The sequence below is a fragment of the Rhinolophus hipposideros genome (assembly GCF_964194185.1).
Source record: "Rhinolophus hipposideros genome assembly, chromosome: 14".
NCBI classification, from domain to species: domain Eukaryota; kingdom Metazoa; phylum Chordata; class Mammalia; order Chiroptera; family Rhinolophidae; genus Rhinolophus; species Rhinolophus hipposideros.
The window spans coordinates 30,730,110-30,749,108 of record NC_138060.1 but is presented as its reverse complement, the minus strand read 5'-3'; the positions used below and the strand labels follow the sequence as shown (position 1 = coordinate 30,749,108).

At 35.4% G+C, this 18,999-nt stretch overlaps 1 protein-coding gene across 2 annotated transcripts in view; it reads right to left on the bottom strand.

Annotated features, from left to right (window-relative positions):
- PIK3CB (phosphatidylinositol-4,5-bisphosphate 3-kinase catalytic subunit beta) overlaps window positions 1-18,999 on the bottom strand; it is a 151,967-nt gene that overhangs the window by 98,915 nt on the left and 34,053 nt on the right. The gene's annotated exons all lie outside the window — the stretch shown is intronic.

The window sequence follows — 18,999 nt, the reverse complement described above, 5'->3', positions numbered from 1 at the left end:
CAGCACAGGGAATATAGTCAGTGGTATTGTAACAGCTATGCACGGTGTCAGATGGGTGTAGTAGACTTGTTACGGTTATCACTTAGTGAGGGGTTTAAATGTCTCGTCTTTATGTTGTTTTGTATACTGCAACTAATAAAAGAAAATGAATTCATGGGCCCCTACCTTCCTTCCTTTCAAGATCTGACCTTCAACACTGTCACACATACTAATTATCTTTACTCCACCCAAACTGAACCACTGATACTTGTCAGCATATCCTGCACTCGCTCCTGCCTCCTACCTGAATCATATCATTCTCTCTCCCTAGGATATCCTAACGTACGTATCTCCTGACCAACTCTTACTCTTCTAGACTCTTGGAATCCTGCCCTAATACTCTTCTCTGCACCTAAGCACCAGAGCATTCCTGTGTCAGAACAGGAGACTCTACTGAAGCTCATCACTTACTGATAGTCCCCAACCTCTTTATTATTTTCCAGCTGTTTATCTATAGTTCCTGACACATACTACTAAGATCTCAATAAGTATTTACTTATGGCTGAATGAATGAATGAATGAATGAAAAAATTCTATGGAAGTCACTAGTAGAACAATTAATATTCGATAACTAAAAATGTGATTTAAATCATGCTTGACAGGAAAAATTATGTGGCCTTCAAAGTAGTCTTTCAGAGCCTAGTCTAAGAAATACATGAACAGCCTCCAAAGTGACATCTTTATATGAAGCCAAGGTAATATTTTACCAATACATAGATAAAATACCATACACATCTAGATTTCCTAGAACTCCTTATATTTAAACACCTGAAATAATTTAAGTCAGATATCAGTTAAGTCTATTCACATGTGGCTTTACAAAACCTGTCTAATGTTTTATAGATGTGTCTTCCCATAACAGAGTAAAGTAGAAAAACATTCACAAACACACAAACTTCTATTTGCATCACTAGTTGCAGTGGATCAGGCCTAATACCACCGGTCTCCAATCATAAACTCACGTCATGTGAAGAAAACATAGGTCCCAGTATAACTTAAATACTGTTCTCCCACAGTGTTGCAATTCCAGTAATATTACAGGCATTTCCAAAAATGATGTATTTTCAACCGTTTGACAATAGAACTGCTTATTCCCATAAAATGGTATCTTCTGTTAAATTTAGACAGGCTAGGGAACTACCATGATATCTAAGGGATAACCATTATTTTTAATACAGAGAAAAATACAGAATTTCAATTCAGAAAAATTCACTAAGCTCTGTATTTATGTTTTGTGTACTTTTCTGTATCTCTGCTATATTTCACAATGAAAATGTCTTAAACATTTAATAACTAGCAAAATAAGCTGTAAAAATCAAGTATTTTTCTAATGCCATCTCAAAACTCATCATAAAAGAAAGTTTAATCCTTTAGCTTTACAGTTAACCATTCTCTATGCTTACTAAAGGAATATCAATCTCCAAAATCAATTCCTCTATCTTCAATTTCAAGCACAAAATCCTCACATTCAAAATGTCAACGATTAAGAGTCTAATGATTCAGCAAGATATTGAAGATGCTTGTAAAGCAATACTGTATTTAAATAAAAGATGCAGAAATGTTTTTCTCAACCAGGAGTAAATTATCAAATGGAATATTGCAAGTTTACACCCAGGTAAATAAATTTCCACCTAATATTAATAATTTCTACCTCGATATTAATAATTTACTAATAAATAAGTTAGGCTCATTGTCAGACTTTGTAAACACTCAATGTAGACACATAGCATATAATTATAGCCTAATATATAGGTTGACATGTGTGTCACTTTAATAAACACACTTTTATTAGACCAATTCTCAAGGTTGCCAAGTACTTTAAGTTAAATATTATCTAGAAGAATGGTTTTTAATCCTCTCAGATTCAATATTCTTTTTAAACAAATATTTTACATATACTTTAAAAATATGAAATGAAATTAATATAACTTACATGTAACATATATATACTTAATTTGAAAATAAAACCATATGGTGTCCTAACTATAACAAAATGGAGAAATAAAAAAATATAGTAATAATTATATAGTATGTGGTTACTTGGACATGACCATACCACTGCTTATTGAGGTAGTCAGAGGTTTGCATTTATACATAGAATCACCATGGATATCACAACTGCAAATGCAGACGGATCCAAGTGTGTTTTACTGATGATCAAATGCTGATCAAATGCCACTGGTTCCATAGATTTTCTAAATCTGTATCTTCCAAAATCAATATATTAAAATCATGTAAAAAATACTCTGTATTATATTTTTATGTAAGAAAGAGTTCAGATCTAGGATCAAACACAATAAAGAGACTTTTCATCAACATAAATATCTGGAAGAAAATTCAAAAATTGTGTTGTACATGAGACACTTTTTTTTTAGTCCAAGACAGTTCTGTGCATTGCAAGATATCCAGTAATTCCTTAGATAATAGTAGATCCTCCCCCAATATCAAGTAAAATAAAATCACTCTCTACAAATTTCGAAAGCATCTTAAGGGGAGAGTTCACATTTTCAGAAGCACGGCTCTAGGACAATTCCTACTATTTCTCAAAGTAGTAAAGGGCCCTTCACACAACTTATCCAGACCTATTTATAGTCTGTATTTAAATATTAAAGAACATAACACACAATTCTACTTGCCAAACATTGGTGTTTCATGTATTTTGGCTATGTTGTCTTTAACTAATTCTTGAAGAGTAAATAAAAGACACTCTAGGGCGGCCAAGTTGGCTCAGTTGGTTAGAGCGCAGAGCTCACAACACTGTCACCGCTTCGATTCCCACATGGGCCAGTGAGCTGCGCCCTCCACAACTAGACTGAAAACAAGGAGTTGACTTAGAGCTGTTGGGTCCTGGAAAAACACACTGTTCCCCAACGTTCCCCAATAAAAGTTTTAAAAAGGACATTCTAAGTCAAAGAACATTAGCCTCTTAACTAATCAGGAGAATGTAAAGCCAGTAGTAAATGAACCTACTGATGGGGTGGTCTAACTAAAACCACAGGATAACTTGTAGCTCTTCAGAACTTCATGCCCAACACTTTATGGTAAGTAATAAAAGAAGGGCCATAATCACAAGATGTGCTGTAATTTAGGTATGTATTTTGTCATACCTAAAACTGTCACACAGTTGAACAAATAAGGTAACAAACCAACTGCTAACAGAATCTTTTGTAGAGATATTTTGAAGAAAATAAAATTATTGCCACACAATTGGAAATTAAATACGTTCTGGTTCCTATTTCCCTATGTCACCCTTATTTTACAGGGAGCACCACACTAAATTCAGTCTGTAAAGTAATACAGTTTCAGGTTGGAGGTAGGAGCCTAAGGAGTAGCAGACCCTTCCCATTTTAAAAACAAGAAAACTAAGGCCCAGAGAGATTAAATAAATTATCAAGGATGACACAGAGGTAGAGCCAGAACCAAAAGAAAGATTTTTTTCCCCAAGCAATAAACATACTTTGTAATTCTTTACTTTTTTACTTATTTTTTTCCTTTTTATTTTTCTTGAGATTTTTATTAAAATATAGCTGACATACAATATTATATTAGTTTCCAGTATTTACCATAGTTATGCAACATTTATGTACCCAAAGAAGTGACACCATATTAGATCCAACAACCATCTTATACCATACCACGGTACCTCAGTATTATTGACTATATTCCCCATACTGTACATTACATCCCCATGACTTATTTGTTTTATACTTGGAAACTTGAACCTCAATTCTTCACTTTTCCCTCCTTTTTAAAATTTTAATTACAGTTTACATTCAATACTCTTATATTAATTTAAGGTGTACAACATAGTGGTTTAAGAAGTGATTCCCCTGAGTAGTCTAGCACCCACCTGGCACTATACATAGTTATTACCATACTATTTAATATATTCCCTATGCCTTACTTTACATCTCCATGACTATTTTGTAGACTACCAATTTGTATTCTTACCCCCTTCACCTCTTTCACCCTACCCACCAACCTCTCTCCCATCTATCACCAGGAAGAATCTAGTACCTGGAACCATACATTATTATTACAGTACTACTGACAATATTCCTTATGCTATACCCTACATCCCCATGAGTACTTCATAACAAGCAAATTGTATTTCATAATCCCTTCCCCTTTTTCACACACCACCAAACCCCTTTCCATCCGGCAATCATCAAAATGTTTTCTGTACCTATCAGTTTGTTTCTGTTTGTTTATTTTGTTTTTTAGATTCCACTTATAAGTGAAATCATACGACATTTGTTTTTGTCTTTGTCTGAATTACTACACTCAGCACAATACCCTCTAGGTCCACCCACATTGCTGCAGATGGCAAGATTTCATTGCTTTGTTATAGCTGAGTAATATTCCATTGTATATATGTAAAACCTCTTTTTTTAATTAAATTAGGGCATATTGGGGAAACAGTGTGTTTTTCCAGGACCCATCAGCTCCAAGTCAAGTCGTCGTCCTTCAATCTAATTGTGGAGGGCACAGCTCACTTGCCCATGTGGGAATCGAACCAGCAACCCTGTTAACAACTTGTGCTCTAACCAACTGAGCCATCCGGCCGCCCCTGTACCACCTCTTCTTTATCCATTCATCCATTCAGAGACACCCAGGTTGCCTCCCTATCTTGAACGTTGTAAACAATGCTGAAATGAACATATGGATGCACACGTCCCCTCCAAGACACGTTTTGGGTTTCTTTGGATAAATACCCACAAGTGGGATTACTAAGGTCCTTCTTTGTATCTTTGTTATTGCCTTTGTTTTAAAGTCTATTTTGTCTGGTATAAGAATTGCTATCTCAGCTTTGTTTCTTTGTTTCCAGTTTCATGAATTATCTTTTTCCATCCCTTTACTTTCACTGTGTGTGTCTTTTGATCTGAAGTGAGTTTCTTGTAGGCAGCATATGTAAGGGTTTTGTTTTCTTATCCATTCAGCCACCCTATCATTTGACTGGAGCATTTAATCCATTTACATTTAAAGTTTCTGTTAATAGATATGTAGTTATTTTATCTTATTTTTCCCCCTTCTCCTTCCTGAAGAATTCCCTTTAAGATTTCTTGTATACTGGTTTGGTGGCGATGAATTTCTTTAGCTTTTCCCTGTCTGGGAAACTCTTTATCTATCCTTCAATTCTAAGTTATAATTTGCTGGGTAGAATATCTTGGTTGTAGGTCCTTGCTTTTCATCACTTTGAATATTTTGTGCCAATCCCTTCTGGCCTGCAAAGTTTCTGGTGAGAAATCAATTGACAGTCTAATGGGAGCTCCCTTGTAGTTAACTAACTGCTTTTCTCTTGCTGCTTTTAGGATTCTCTCTGTCTTTAACCTTTGTCATTTTAATTACGATGTGTCTCGGTGTGGGCCTGTTTGGGTTCATCTTGTTTGGGACTCTCTGCGCTTCCTGGGCTTGAATATCCATTTCCTTCACCAGGTTGGAGAAGTTTCCTATCATTATGTCTTTAAATAGGTTTTCAATTCCTTGCTCTCTCTCTTCTCCTTCTGATAAGACTGTTGGTATGACTGATGTTGTCCCAGAGGCTCCTTAACTGTCCTCATTTTTTTTAGATTCTTTTTTCTTTTTGCTGTTCTGATTAGGCGTTTTATGTTACCTTATCTTCTAAATCACTGATTCTATCCTCTGCTTCATCTAATCCACTATTGATTTTCTCTAATGTATTCTTCATTTCAGCTATTACAGTCTTCATTTCTGACTTGTTCTTTTTTGTTTTCTATCTCCATTTTTATGTTTCCTATCTCCTTATTGAAGCTCTCCCTGAGTTCCTTGAGCAACCTTATAACCAGTGTTTTGAACTCTCCTTCAGGTAGATCACTTGTCTCTGTTTTGCTTAGTTCTTTTTCTGGAGCATTGTTCTGGTCTTTTATTGGGGACATGTTTCTTTGTCCTCTCCATTTTGGCTGCCTTCCTGTGTTTGTTTCTATGTATCAGGCAGGCTGCTATGTCTTCCAGTCTTAGTACAGTGGCCTTATGTAGTAGGCGTCCTATGGAGACGAGTAGCACAGTCTCCTTGTTAACCAGTGCTGGAATCTCCAGGGGTGTTCCTTGCGTAGGTTGTGTATGCACTCCTGTAGTCTAGACTTGGTTGCTGTTTGCACATTAATGGGAGGGACTAAGTCTTGGGCTGATTGGTTGTGAGGACTTGCTGTGACTACAATGGAAGAGCTGTAGTGCACGGGCAGAACCAACAGAGCAGGATTCACTTTACCAGGGTTCTGGTGCCTGCCCAGTCTGCCCTTTGGGTGTGTCATCTTTGGAGGTGGCCTACTGATGCTCTGACTCAGTCCAAAGCTGGCAATGGGCATGCCAACACCAGGGCCTCCTGGGAAGGGACCCACTGCAGGCCAAGTTCCACCACAACCTGTGGCCTACTTGGGGCCACCTGGCATGAGCCACAAAGCAATCTGCAGATGGCCACCACCCATGCTGTGCTTAGAGGTGCCTTGAGAGGCCAAGCCGTGAACCAAAGACACCTCTCATTAGTGCCAGGTTTAGGGCTGCTCAGCCAGAGGTACTTATTTAGGTTTTGTAAACCTTTAAGAGATTTTAGGAAAGTCTGCAGCAAGAACCAGGGTAAGCCATTTGTACGGAAAGTCACTGGAAGTGGCTTGGTCAATGGAGACTCGGATATGGCAGCCACCTGCATCTAGACATTAGGAGTGGGGAGGACTCAACAAAGAAACAATGGGTTCCGCCAGCTCTTCCGTCCAGGAGAAAGCTACCCCTCCGGCCCTTGCCCTGAAGCCAACTCAGTTCCTCCCCTTATGTCCTTTCAAGCTGCTGACCCAGCACTGGAGCTCAAAGCAAGTGACCCCATCAGTGAGTTAAGTCCATGCACAGGCCCTTTAAAACGATCACCTGGGACTACAGCAGCCCTCCATCTTACTCAGCCAAATTCTCCGCTGGTTTTCACAACCACATGTTATGGGGACTTCTCTCCCCATCACTGAAACCCTGGGCTGGGGAGCCTGGTGTGGGGCTGGAACCCCGCGCTTCTTCTTGGGGGGACCTCCACAGCCGAGACATCCCTCTCGATTTTTAATGCTCTCATGCAGGTGTGAGACCGGTCCATTTGGTGTCTTGGCCCCTCCTACCAGTCTCAAGGGGCTTCTTCTCTATGTCCTTAGTTGTAGGGCTTTGGTTCAGCTAGACTTTAGGTGATTCTCAAAGCTGGCTGTCTGTAGTTTAGTTGTAATTATGATGTGGTTGTGAGAGGAAGCAAGCACAGCATTTACCTACTGTGCCATCTTGACTGGAAATCCACTCTTTCCTTTTTCTTTAAAGGAAATGTTCTTCACAAGGTTACCTAGCCCAGCAAGGCCCTCAGTCCGTATCACTCTTGTTTGAACAAATGATCAAAGGCTGAGGACAAGTGTGAAACAACTATGAAAACAACTTTTCAAGGAAGCTATCAGAGGGCACAGAACTTCAGCGGTGACAATTAGGTCAATTAAACCCTTAGAGTGTAATTATAAACCTATATCCTGTCAATTGTTCACTGGCAGAAAAAGAGGAAAGAGTTTAAATGTTCTCAGCTTCCCTAGTAAGTGCCAATAGAGCCATTGGTTTTTACCTCTTAAGTCAAATAATAAGCAGAAATCAACATAAATTTGTTATATAGATGATGAGTAAGTTCAACCAAAAACTACTTCGGAAAACCATGGAAGAAATTTTAAGAGAGACTGAAAGGGAATTTTTTAAATTAAATGCAATAGAGTTTACCTAGTATTTATCTCTTCCTATTACATAACTAGAAGAAAAACGCCTGTCCTATAAAAGAATAGAACATTAACACTAGAAGGAGCCGTGAGCTGATGACAGGGACTACTTTTACTATTTCAACCTTCAGGTTTCAGAGACAAACTTAAGTGATAGGATCCTGATTCATTTGGGCTTTACTCCTCCTGCCCCCATCATTCAAAGACAATAAATCAGCCTTAATTGTTGATTTGTTTACAGTGAAGTACGCATTATACTGAGCACTGAAAAACTGAACAGTGTAGAAATTCATTTTTTAATGTAAATATGATTATTTTATATGAATCCCTGTAATTCTATGTAAGGAATATCTCTAAAGTAATTCTACAAATTATTAAAAAATAATTGCTAAAACATAAATTTATCCTCTCAAATAGAAGCTGACACTCTAAATTGCTTTTAGAAAATATTTGGAAATATACACTGATCCTTGAAATATTTCACACTTACTACCTGGGTAATCCCAATTCTATAATTTACATATTTAAAAGCTTTATTACAGAAAAATGGTCATGCACAAAGAAAAATATGCAAATATGACAACCTTACAAATAAACTGTCCAAACATGAAGCAATAAACAATGATATACCCATTTGATGGCAGTTAAGCAGCCATTTAAACTTTGTCAAGTGTGTGCAATACTATGGAAATGTCTGTAAATTATATGAAAACAGTAAAAAATAAACAATACAAACATATAATTAGAATTCTATTTAGTGTAAAAAGGAAAAAAGCCATGAGTACAACCTAATGATGCACAGAAACTAAGGCTGCAAGGAAACATATTAACATAGTTCAAAGTAACTATGTTTCCTTTTTCAATGTTTCATTAATAAGGGCATATAGCTTATATACTTTTTTAAAAGTTCTATTTTCAGGACACTTTGAGTAATTGTTGAGAGGAAGGATTCAGGTTAGAGCTAGGCTATCTATTCTTAATATGTCTGTGTTCGTTAGTACTTCTAAACTACAGATTTACATTCTTAGTATTTAACCCAACTATAAATGGAATACATTTGTAAATACTTAGTATGCCCCTGTAAAACAAGTCTACTTATTATAAGCCAGACTTATTTCAATGTTCATGAATATAGAACAACTTTTTTAAACTACCACACATATACTTAATATAACAAAAATGACCTCTGTGGCTAATCTAGACACAAACGAAACTCCCGTCTTGCTTGAGGAATTCCTCTCTTTTAAAACTTTTTCCAAAAAGGAGTCTATAATGTACAAACAGCTGGTACTCATCACAATAAATATCCTGAAGAGGAAAGCATATATCTAAAACTAAAATATTACAAATTTAAATAAAATTTATATTGTTACTGAAATTTCCCCTCCAAACAAAGCAGATTATCATCTTTGGGTTTCAAAAGACAAGCTCCAAAATGTAAGTTTCAAGTTCAATAAATGAATCATCTCAGATAAAATTATCCATTATGTAAATGTTACTTTTTCTAATTTGAAATGGTTAAAATAAGGTCTAATTTTATCATCATTATGTATTTAACTTTTCAGTCTGTCATTCCCTTTAATCTTGTATATAAGGCTCATTCAATATTGATTGAACAAGATCCACAGAGATTTTATTATTCAAACACCAAGAGGTCCTTTACATAATATGGTGTCACCTACATATTTTGCTGTACACCTTGGACTGCATAACCTTGGATAACTTAACTTAAACCTCTCTGACCTTCAGTTCCTAATGCATAAACAAGAATAGTAAATATCCACCTTGCAGAGTCAGTGTAAAAACTAAATAAAAGAGCATACAGAAAAGCACCTTGCATAGCCCTTGACATATAAAAAGCACTGAATAATTGATGACTAATATTAATTTACAATAAGATCTGTTTCTTTCCAATGAAAAGAACAGCCATGCCACCTATTCACAGCATACAATCAGCCCTGCTTGCTTGATATGAAAGGAATTAGAGCAGTGTTTCTCAAAAGATGGTCCCTATTGGCCTACCAGATAGCTTGCTTATATGCATTTCCCCAAATTAATTACAATTTCTACAGAAATCCCACAAAAACACTTCTGTGTTATCAGAGCTGTGTTGTTTAATTTCTCTTGGGTAACAGTTAATGTGATACTTCCATTCTTAGCAAATGTATTTTTACTTCATTTTTATTATAGAGTCCACTTTTGTTACATATTTTTTTGTTACTACTATGTTGCATCATTCATTCTAGGATCAATGGCTCAAAACGGTTCAAAGAAAAAAACAAAATTAGAGAGGCAAAATTCAAAGTTACATTCCTTGTGGCAAAACAAATACAATTTACACAATTACTCAAAAGGTTCCAATACCATAATGAAGTCAATGACAATGCTCAGAGAGAAAGCAGAATGAGCTACTGCAAAATTCCTTTACCAAATGACAACACAGGGTATTGCATAATATCAGTGGCATAAAATACATCAGAGCAATCACACCACACGTGCATATTAGCAGAAAGTTTGCTTTATGAAGGCCAAAACCCTTGGAGTGTTCATCACGGCTCCTGAGGAACGAGTGCTCAATGACTTCTTGTTCTGTTCATGAGTGAAAAGCCATGCAACTAAAGTAAGGAGTTTTCACTTCGTTTCTGATTCTGTGAATCATGATACAGAATCAATAATATAGAGCCACGGTATAGTGGCAGCTGCAAGGACTACGCATGGGATTTAGGTGCCAATACAGCAAGCATCCTGGTGTCAGTCTTTCCTTGCAGTCAGTGCACTCACAGGCATCTGAGTAAGATACGAGCATCTGACTACGGTCTACTACAGCTGTGCTGAGTATTTACATGTTGAAATGCATATGATATTTTATCATCAATTACCTTTATATTACAGTTAAAATATTATATTTTTCTTATTACATGCATAGATAGATTATATCACCTATAAATTTTATCTCAATATAGTAAAACAAGTATTACATAACATACTATCAAAAAGGGTTAGGGTCTAACGGTTTAGAATTACTGGTATAAATTTCTTTAAGGTTCTTTACGCATATTGCTAAACTTTCTAGAAAGATTTTTACCAATCTGTATTCCCACTACCTTAACAGTTATAAATAGTTCCCGTTAACAGGATTGTAATAGATCTTTTTAATCTTAGTCAATTACTTAAAGGCAAAAAGTTCTTAGGTTAATTCTCATTTCTCTAATTACTTGTAAAATCAAACATTTTTAATATTTACTGGAATCTCTATTTAAGCATGTGTCTGATCACGCTCATGTAATTTACAGGTTAGAGATCACTGCACTTAAACATTAGTAGTATTTATACATGTCATAATGAATGATACCATATGAAAATGTTAGAATTCTGAGTCGTGTTTTATTGACTTGTTGCTTGCTTATCTTAGGCTTTGTAACTTTTATGTTAAAGTATACTGTGCAAATAAACTGAATAATTTGTTATCTTAAGAGAATATTTAAATTGTGATAAAACAGACCACGTAAATCTCTAAAAGACACCTAGTAACAAAATCCTGTTTTCTAACAGTACGATATATAAATGATGTATTATAGAATTATACACTTGAAACCTATGTAATTTTACCAACCATTGTCGCCCCGATAAATTTAATTTAAAAAATACATAAAAGCTGTAACATGAATACTTAACTGGAATAAATACTTGATATTCTAGTGTAAGAGATGCTAGTAAAGCCCCAAAATCTTCCTGCTAATGTGTAATTTTTACTTAAAAAAAAAAATCCAAATACTTTCGAATTCCAAATACTCATCTGACATTAAGTTCAAACTACAGATTATCAGAAAATGGAATGCCCTAAGTGGATTTCACAAAATTCTAATGTATCTATGTCATTTGTGTTATATTAGAAATTATATTTTTTTCCATTAATTGTATTGCTGTCGTTATTTTTTCCTTTAAAAAAAAATCCCATTCTCAGCATACTTTGTACTAAAAAATACCATTCTCAGAATACTTTGTACTAAAAGAAAGTATTAAGTATTCAAATAAGACAATTTTTAAATTAAGTTAACTTTTGTTATCCACTGCCCATTTTGGAATATCAATATTTTAAATTTCTAATTGGTAAGGTGTCTTTCTCTATTCAGAATTTTTATGTGGTAAGGATTTAGGCCTCTCCGAAATCAGAAATCATAATGGCTAATTCCAGAGGCCTGGAATCTCTCCATGGTCGGAGGACTGCAATCCAGTTTTTCTATACTGAGATTCCTAGGTGATCTTCATCCCAAATAAAATCTTGAAGATCATTCAGAGCAGCAGAATCTTAGCAGAATCTCTGCTACAGGACAGAGTTAGAAACCCAATGAATCTCAAAATTCATGGGAAACATCAAATCATAGGGTACTCTACAAATCATACTTTTTAACCCACTTTTTTCTTGCTCCTTCCACTGATCATCATTGAACAAATAATAAAGTTTGAAACAAGCCATATAAATGAGCATTATTTAGTTGAAATGCATTAGACAATTTTAAATAACCTCACACTTCCAACAAATTTTTAAAAGCCATTATGTACATAATAAAAATAATTATTTACATAATGACTTAAAGAATAGATATTTAGATATATAATTCATATATATAAAGTATATAAATGAAATAGAAATAGAAATTTAGCTATCTAATCCATAACAATGGTACTGCTTCAAAGGGAGAAATTGTAAATAATTTTCTTCAGACCAAATGGGCTGATGAAAAATTCTTAATTCAGCAGACTGTGGATCAAGAATGTTAATAATCTTCCTACAAAGTTTTAAAAAAATAAGAGTCGTATCACCCCATTATTCCAAATCGTACTGCTAGAGTCTAAAATAAAACACTCCATTTAAAATTATTTAAATGGATTTGGGTTAGAATATTTAATTTTTTTATTAAGCAATGCTAATTAATTTTTTCAGTGTTCTAGTTTTCAATCTGCCCTCTTTTAAATGTTTGATCATGCTCGTCAACAAGAAAAAGATAATCAATTATTCTAATTGGATATGTATTTCCAAGAAAGACATGTTTCAACCTGACTACATTCTCTTCTCACCCTGTCCCTTTTCTCTTCCTAAAGCTCAAATGAATAGCATTGTGGACAGGGGAACTAACTGTTAAGGCTATTTCAATCACTGGTTGATCATAACCATGTTTTATGGTAAAAGTGATTGTTTTCCTAAATAGATAAAATTAACAGAACAAAGACTTACTAACAATATCTAATACAAAATACATAGTGACCTTCTCTAGCCTTTGAAGGGAATTCATCTAACATCGTGGGCAAGTATCTTCTATTTTTAAACATTTTTATTGTTTAAAATAATACATAAACAAATAGTACCCAATTAATTATTGAAACGCAAACCCCTACTACAAAACAAACCACAGTCTAGGTCAAATACAACACTGGCAGCATCTCCAAGACTCCTTGGGTATTTCTTCCAGATAGCAACTCCATTCCTCTCCCTAACCTCTCATCACAACACTGACTTCTGTGGCAAGCCCTTTTTTGCTTTTTAATCATTATAGTTACTAGTACAGGGGTGAAGCAAATAAATCTGGTTTATTAGACACACTTTTGCACCTATGATGCACATACGCATACATATTTTAGACAAAAGTTTCATTGTCTGGACTGCTTCTGTATCTGTTTCTCATTCCAGTAGCAATGGATCCAACAGACTAACCAGGGTGTTCTTTTGAATGTCAACAAGTCTTCATCCCAGAAATGTTATCCAATCAATTCTGGTACTTGTTTATAATAAGTGACATCATGACAATCAGGAATGACTGTATAGCAAAGGGGACCACATGCAAGTGCTGTGAGCCTGAGTCATGAGCCAAATTGTACAAGAGTGTGGTAATGCTGGTGAGTAACTAACCAACAGCCTTCACATCTAGGAACTGAACCAGTGCCAGAAAGCCATCTGGATGGCAAACAGTAACACGAGAAGAATTTTAAATAGCTTACAGCTGTAGAAAAGGCACTATTCCAGACTCTGAACCTTTTACATAGTTCTGTCTGCTGTCGTTTTAAAAATAGGTTATAATATATAAAAATTAACAGAGCATCCTCAAATGCTGACATTTCTTCTAAGGCATTTCAGGATTACTCCTTTGCACCCTACGAGTAGATAAGTGGGAAATACGTCTGATCTGTTTGTTCAATGTTCCCCTCTTAAACTGCTGGAGGGAATAAAACAGAGAAGGATAGTGAAGGCTTATATGAATGGTTGAGGTGTTTTCCACCTCAACCCCCACGAAGCTCAACCACAAGAGACGAAGATGGAATACTGAGAAAAGGAAGTATGAAGTACCTGCTTGAATCTCCTAAAGAGGTTTGGAAGGTAGTGTCTGGGGATCAGGAGACCTGACCTGAAAAGTTGAGGCAGCACCACAGTATCGCTGCCACGAAACTCCCGCACTGCCTCATTGCCCAGCCTACAACGAGTGCACGATAAAATAAGTAACTGGGAGTTACATGATTTGGAATATAATAATTCATCATAGTTCACTATGTCTACGTTCCCAAAAGATCTGAAATCTTCATCTATTTATATGCTTCAACCTCAGTTTTTGGATACTATCCTGTATTTAATTTATAACATTACCCTGTAGTTAATCTATCACACGGTTTCAAAAACCTCAAATATAGCATTATTTTTAAAGCAGCATAATTTTTTTCTAGAGATGAAAACTTTTAAGATCTACTCTCTTGGCTTTGAAATATACAATATATTATTATTAACTACAGTCACCATGCTGTACCTTACATCCCCATGACTTATTTACAACTGGAAGTTTGTACCTTTTGACCCCCTTTGCCCATTTTGACAACCCCCAAATCCCTGCCTCTGGCAACCACCAATCATTCTCTGTATCTATGAATTTGACTTTGTTTTCTTGTGTTTTTTGTTGCTTTGGTTCCATATATAAGTGAGATCTTACAGAATTTGTCTTTCTCTATTTCACTTAGCATAATGCCCTCAAGGTCCATCCATGTTGTCACAAATGGCAAGATTTTCTTCTTTTTATGGCAGAAAAATATCCATTAATAATGTACCACATTTTATCCATTCATCCATAGATGAACACATAAGTTGTTAAGATGTCTTAATTAATGTAAATAATGCTGCAATGAACATGAGTGTGCAGAGACCTTTTCAAGTTAGTGTTTTTGTTTCTTTGAATAAATACCCCAAAGTAGCATTGCAGGATCATAGTTCCTATTTTTAATTTTTTGACGAACTTCCATACTGTTTTTTATAGTGGCTGCACAAATTTACATTCCCACCAACAGTTGACAAAGGATCCCTTTCTCTACATCCATACCAACGCTTATGTCTTCTCTTTTTGATAACAGCCATTCCCAACAGGGGTGAGGTGATATCTCATTCTGGTTTTAATTTGCATTTCCTTAACAGTTAGTGATGTGCAGCATCTTTTCATGGAAAGAATGTGAGACGCTAAAGCTGGTTTTCATCACTACTGGCTCCCTCTTAGCTCTCTAGGTCCTGGTTACAAACTGCACTGTGGTCTTGTAGTAAATGGAAGGAAGCTTATTATGTGAGATGAAATAATTCTGAGGTTATGTGTGCCAAGTTGTAGGCAACTGTATTAATTACTTCTTAAATACTAAATGAAGAAAACAGTATGGAGACGCCTAAAAAAATTAAAACTACAGCTGCTACATAATCCAGAAATTCCATTTCTAGGTATTTATCTGAAGAAAACAAAAACACTAATTCAAAAAGTTATATGGGCCCCTATGTTCACTGCAGCATTACTAGTAATAACCAAGATATGGAAGCAACCTATGCATCCATCAACAGATGAATGGATAAATAAGAAGTGGTATATCTATACAATGGATTATTACTCGGCCATAAAAAAGAATGAAATCTTGCCATCTACAACAACATGGATGGACCTAGAGGGTATTATGCCAAGTGAAGTAAGTCAGACATTGAAAGACAAATACCATACGATCCCACTTATATGTGAAATCTAAAGAACAAAATAAACGAACAAACAAAACAGAAACTAACTCATAGATACAGAGAACATTTTCATGGTTGCCACATGGGAGGGGGGTAGGGAGGACGGGTGAAAAAGGGAAGAGATTAAAAGTACAAATTGGTAGTTACAAAATAGTCATGGGGATATAAAGTACAGCATAGGGAATATAATCAATAATATTTTAATAACTATGTATGGTTTCAGATTGGTACTAGATTTACCAAGGTGATCACTTCATAAGTTATAGAAATATCTAATCACTATGTTGTACACCTGTAACTAATATGATATTGTATGTCAACTGTAATTGAAAAGTAAAAAATTATTTAAATAAATAAAATAAATAAAATGTGTTGGCTAAGGTATTAGCAATGAAAGAAAGCTTTAAGTATCCAAACAATCAAGCAGTATTGAAAACTAGCTTCGAAAGACTCAGAGGTACATGATGAAAGAGTTCTGCCTAAAGATCTGGAGTGATTTTCAAACAGGCCCCAAATTCTTTCATATTCCTACTGTTGGGAGTGAGGCCTATGCTCCCTCCCCTTGAATCTAAGCTCTGTGACTGTTTGACCAAATGAATAAAGCAGAAATAATGCTCTACTAGTTTCTAAACCTGGGTTTTGAAAACTAGTAGCTTCCATCTGCTATCTCTTAAGACACTTCCTGGTGAGACGCTCATTCTAAGAGCCACGTGTGGGTATTTTGTCCAACCTCAACTGACTACCAGCACCAACAGTCAGACTTTTGAGTAAAGAGGACTTCATGACTCCAGCCTTCAAACTTGTCTCAACCTGAGGCTCAGACATCATGGAACAGAGACAAGTTGTACCTTGTCCAAATTCCTGACCACTGAGCAAGGGCACAACAAAATAGGTGTTTTACACTAGTAAGTTTTGAAGTGGTTTGCTACAGCAATCGATAATTGGAACATGATCTATCAGATTAAGAGATTAACTTATGCATCTATTATAGCCGAGTTAACTCATTTGTTTCTTTAAAAAATATATACACACACATATTTTCTTAAATATGTATTTTTCTCGAGGACATTTCTCATAAGAAATATTTTCTTCTTATATACAAATAGATTCTGTATATTAGCAAACAAGTTCACCTCTGAAATTAGAATCACTTGGACCAAAATTCTACTGAAATTTAAATGGAACTGAGAAGTAAAAATTAAATTTAAATTACCTGTGACAATCTTAATACTATCATTTCCCCAAAAAAGGGAAGTATCTGTTAAATGAATTTTTAAAAATGCAACTTCCATTACCCAACTTTGATATCTCAAATTTCAGTTATAAAAACAAGTATCAAGGCAGTTTCCTTGAAATTATAACTGCTGAAACTTAAGAGTCCAAATTTATGAATAAACTGAGGCAAGCTCTAGTCAGCTTCCTTAATTAGATGTTTATAAATACACTTCGTTCTTATATTTTCCAAAGAAAATGTAGACTATTTAAACAGGTTCTTAATTTAGCATTTAAGAAGTAACTAATACAAGTGCCTACAACTTGGCACACATAAGCTCAGAATTATTTGATCTCACATAATAAATAATCTTCCTTCCTCTCACTACAAGACCACAGTACAGTTTGTATCCAGGACCTAGATAAAGCTACAGAGCTGTAAGTAGCCTGGTTGTGGTAATGAACCAGTAGTACTGAAAAACAGCTTTAGCATCTCATATTCCTTCAAAATTGCATTGGAACAAGATGAAGACATAATGGAAACACCTATCTTGTGCCTTTTAATCTCTAAAAAAGGGTGTGTGTATTAGAAATCCTCTGCTAATAGATCCCTTATTTCATACCTTAGGACCTGAGATCTACAGAAATAAGATTACTTTCCCAGGGCCACTGTGACAGAGACTGCTTTGCTCCATCCAGTTGTGAGAATGTGGCTGAGCACTTGACCGACTAGATACTCCAATCTTCCAAGCTCCTGTGCAGTAAGAAGTAGTCATGTACTCAGCTCTCTCCAGGGTAATGTTGATTGGAAAAGACCCATCCCACTTCAAGAGAGGTGTTTTGGGAAAGTTGGTATGCTACCTACACTTTTCTCTTCTCTTCCACTGATCATAGAAAATGAAAGAGTCATGAGATAGAAGACCTGCAAGAGAACAAACCACCAAAGAGGACAATCCACCTTAGACGGTTCTATGAGTAAGAAATAAACATCTATTGTGTTTGAGCCATTATTCACTTTCAGTCTGTTACAGCAATATTGGCTTCACTAATTTAGTCAAATACATGGTTTAGATAGCTGCAAGACCATGATTAAAACCCAATACCCTCCCTCAGTCACATGCAGTCCAGTGGTCTGTCTATTCAATCACTGTTTTTTTCCTTATCACCCTTTTCCATCCAAACATTAAACAGAATCATGAAGGAGTAGGGGGACAACATTGATGAGAGTACCATTATGATGCCTTCAAATCATTCTTTACTTAAATTCAACAGCTTTCATTCTTGTTTATCACCAACTCAGCGCAATGCATTTTTTAATCCCCTGGTAGAAATGAACATATTGACTGTTCTCTTTGTTTCTAAGTAGAATTACTATATTTTTCAGAAGTGCAGACACACAAAGTATGTTGAATTTTAGGCAGCTAAAGCCAAGGGTATATTCCTAGGAAAGGGGAATCTAACACAGACTTGAAAAAAAGAGAAGAAATTAGACAAAGGGAGAAAGAACACATGCGGAAGACCTAAGAAACCTTAAGAATTTGAGGAATTCAAAGATAAGGAACAGAGAGGCAAAAAACAGAGGCAGAATGTTACTGGAGAGCTGGGTAGATCCAGATTCTGGTAGGCCATATAAAGTGTTGCTCTTGATGTTAAAAAACAAGAAGAGACTCACTGAAGAATGTTAAAAAAGTAAATAAAAATTGATCAAATAATTTTCATAAATTATAGTGAGAAAATGAATATGTAAAGAACATGAACCCAGTAGAAAAATGGGCAAAATAATTACACAGAAATTTTACAAGAACCAAAAATAAATCATAAACAAATGGGGGCAAAAATGTTCAACCTCATTAGTCACCAAGACAACGTAAATTAAAACCACAATGGTATGCCATTTCATAGATCACTGCTGGTGGGAGAATAAACCGATTTAACCTCTTCCAAAGAGTTTGGCCTCAAAAATTCCACTACTTAGGTATATAT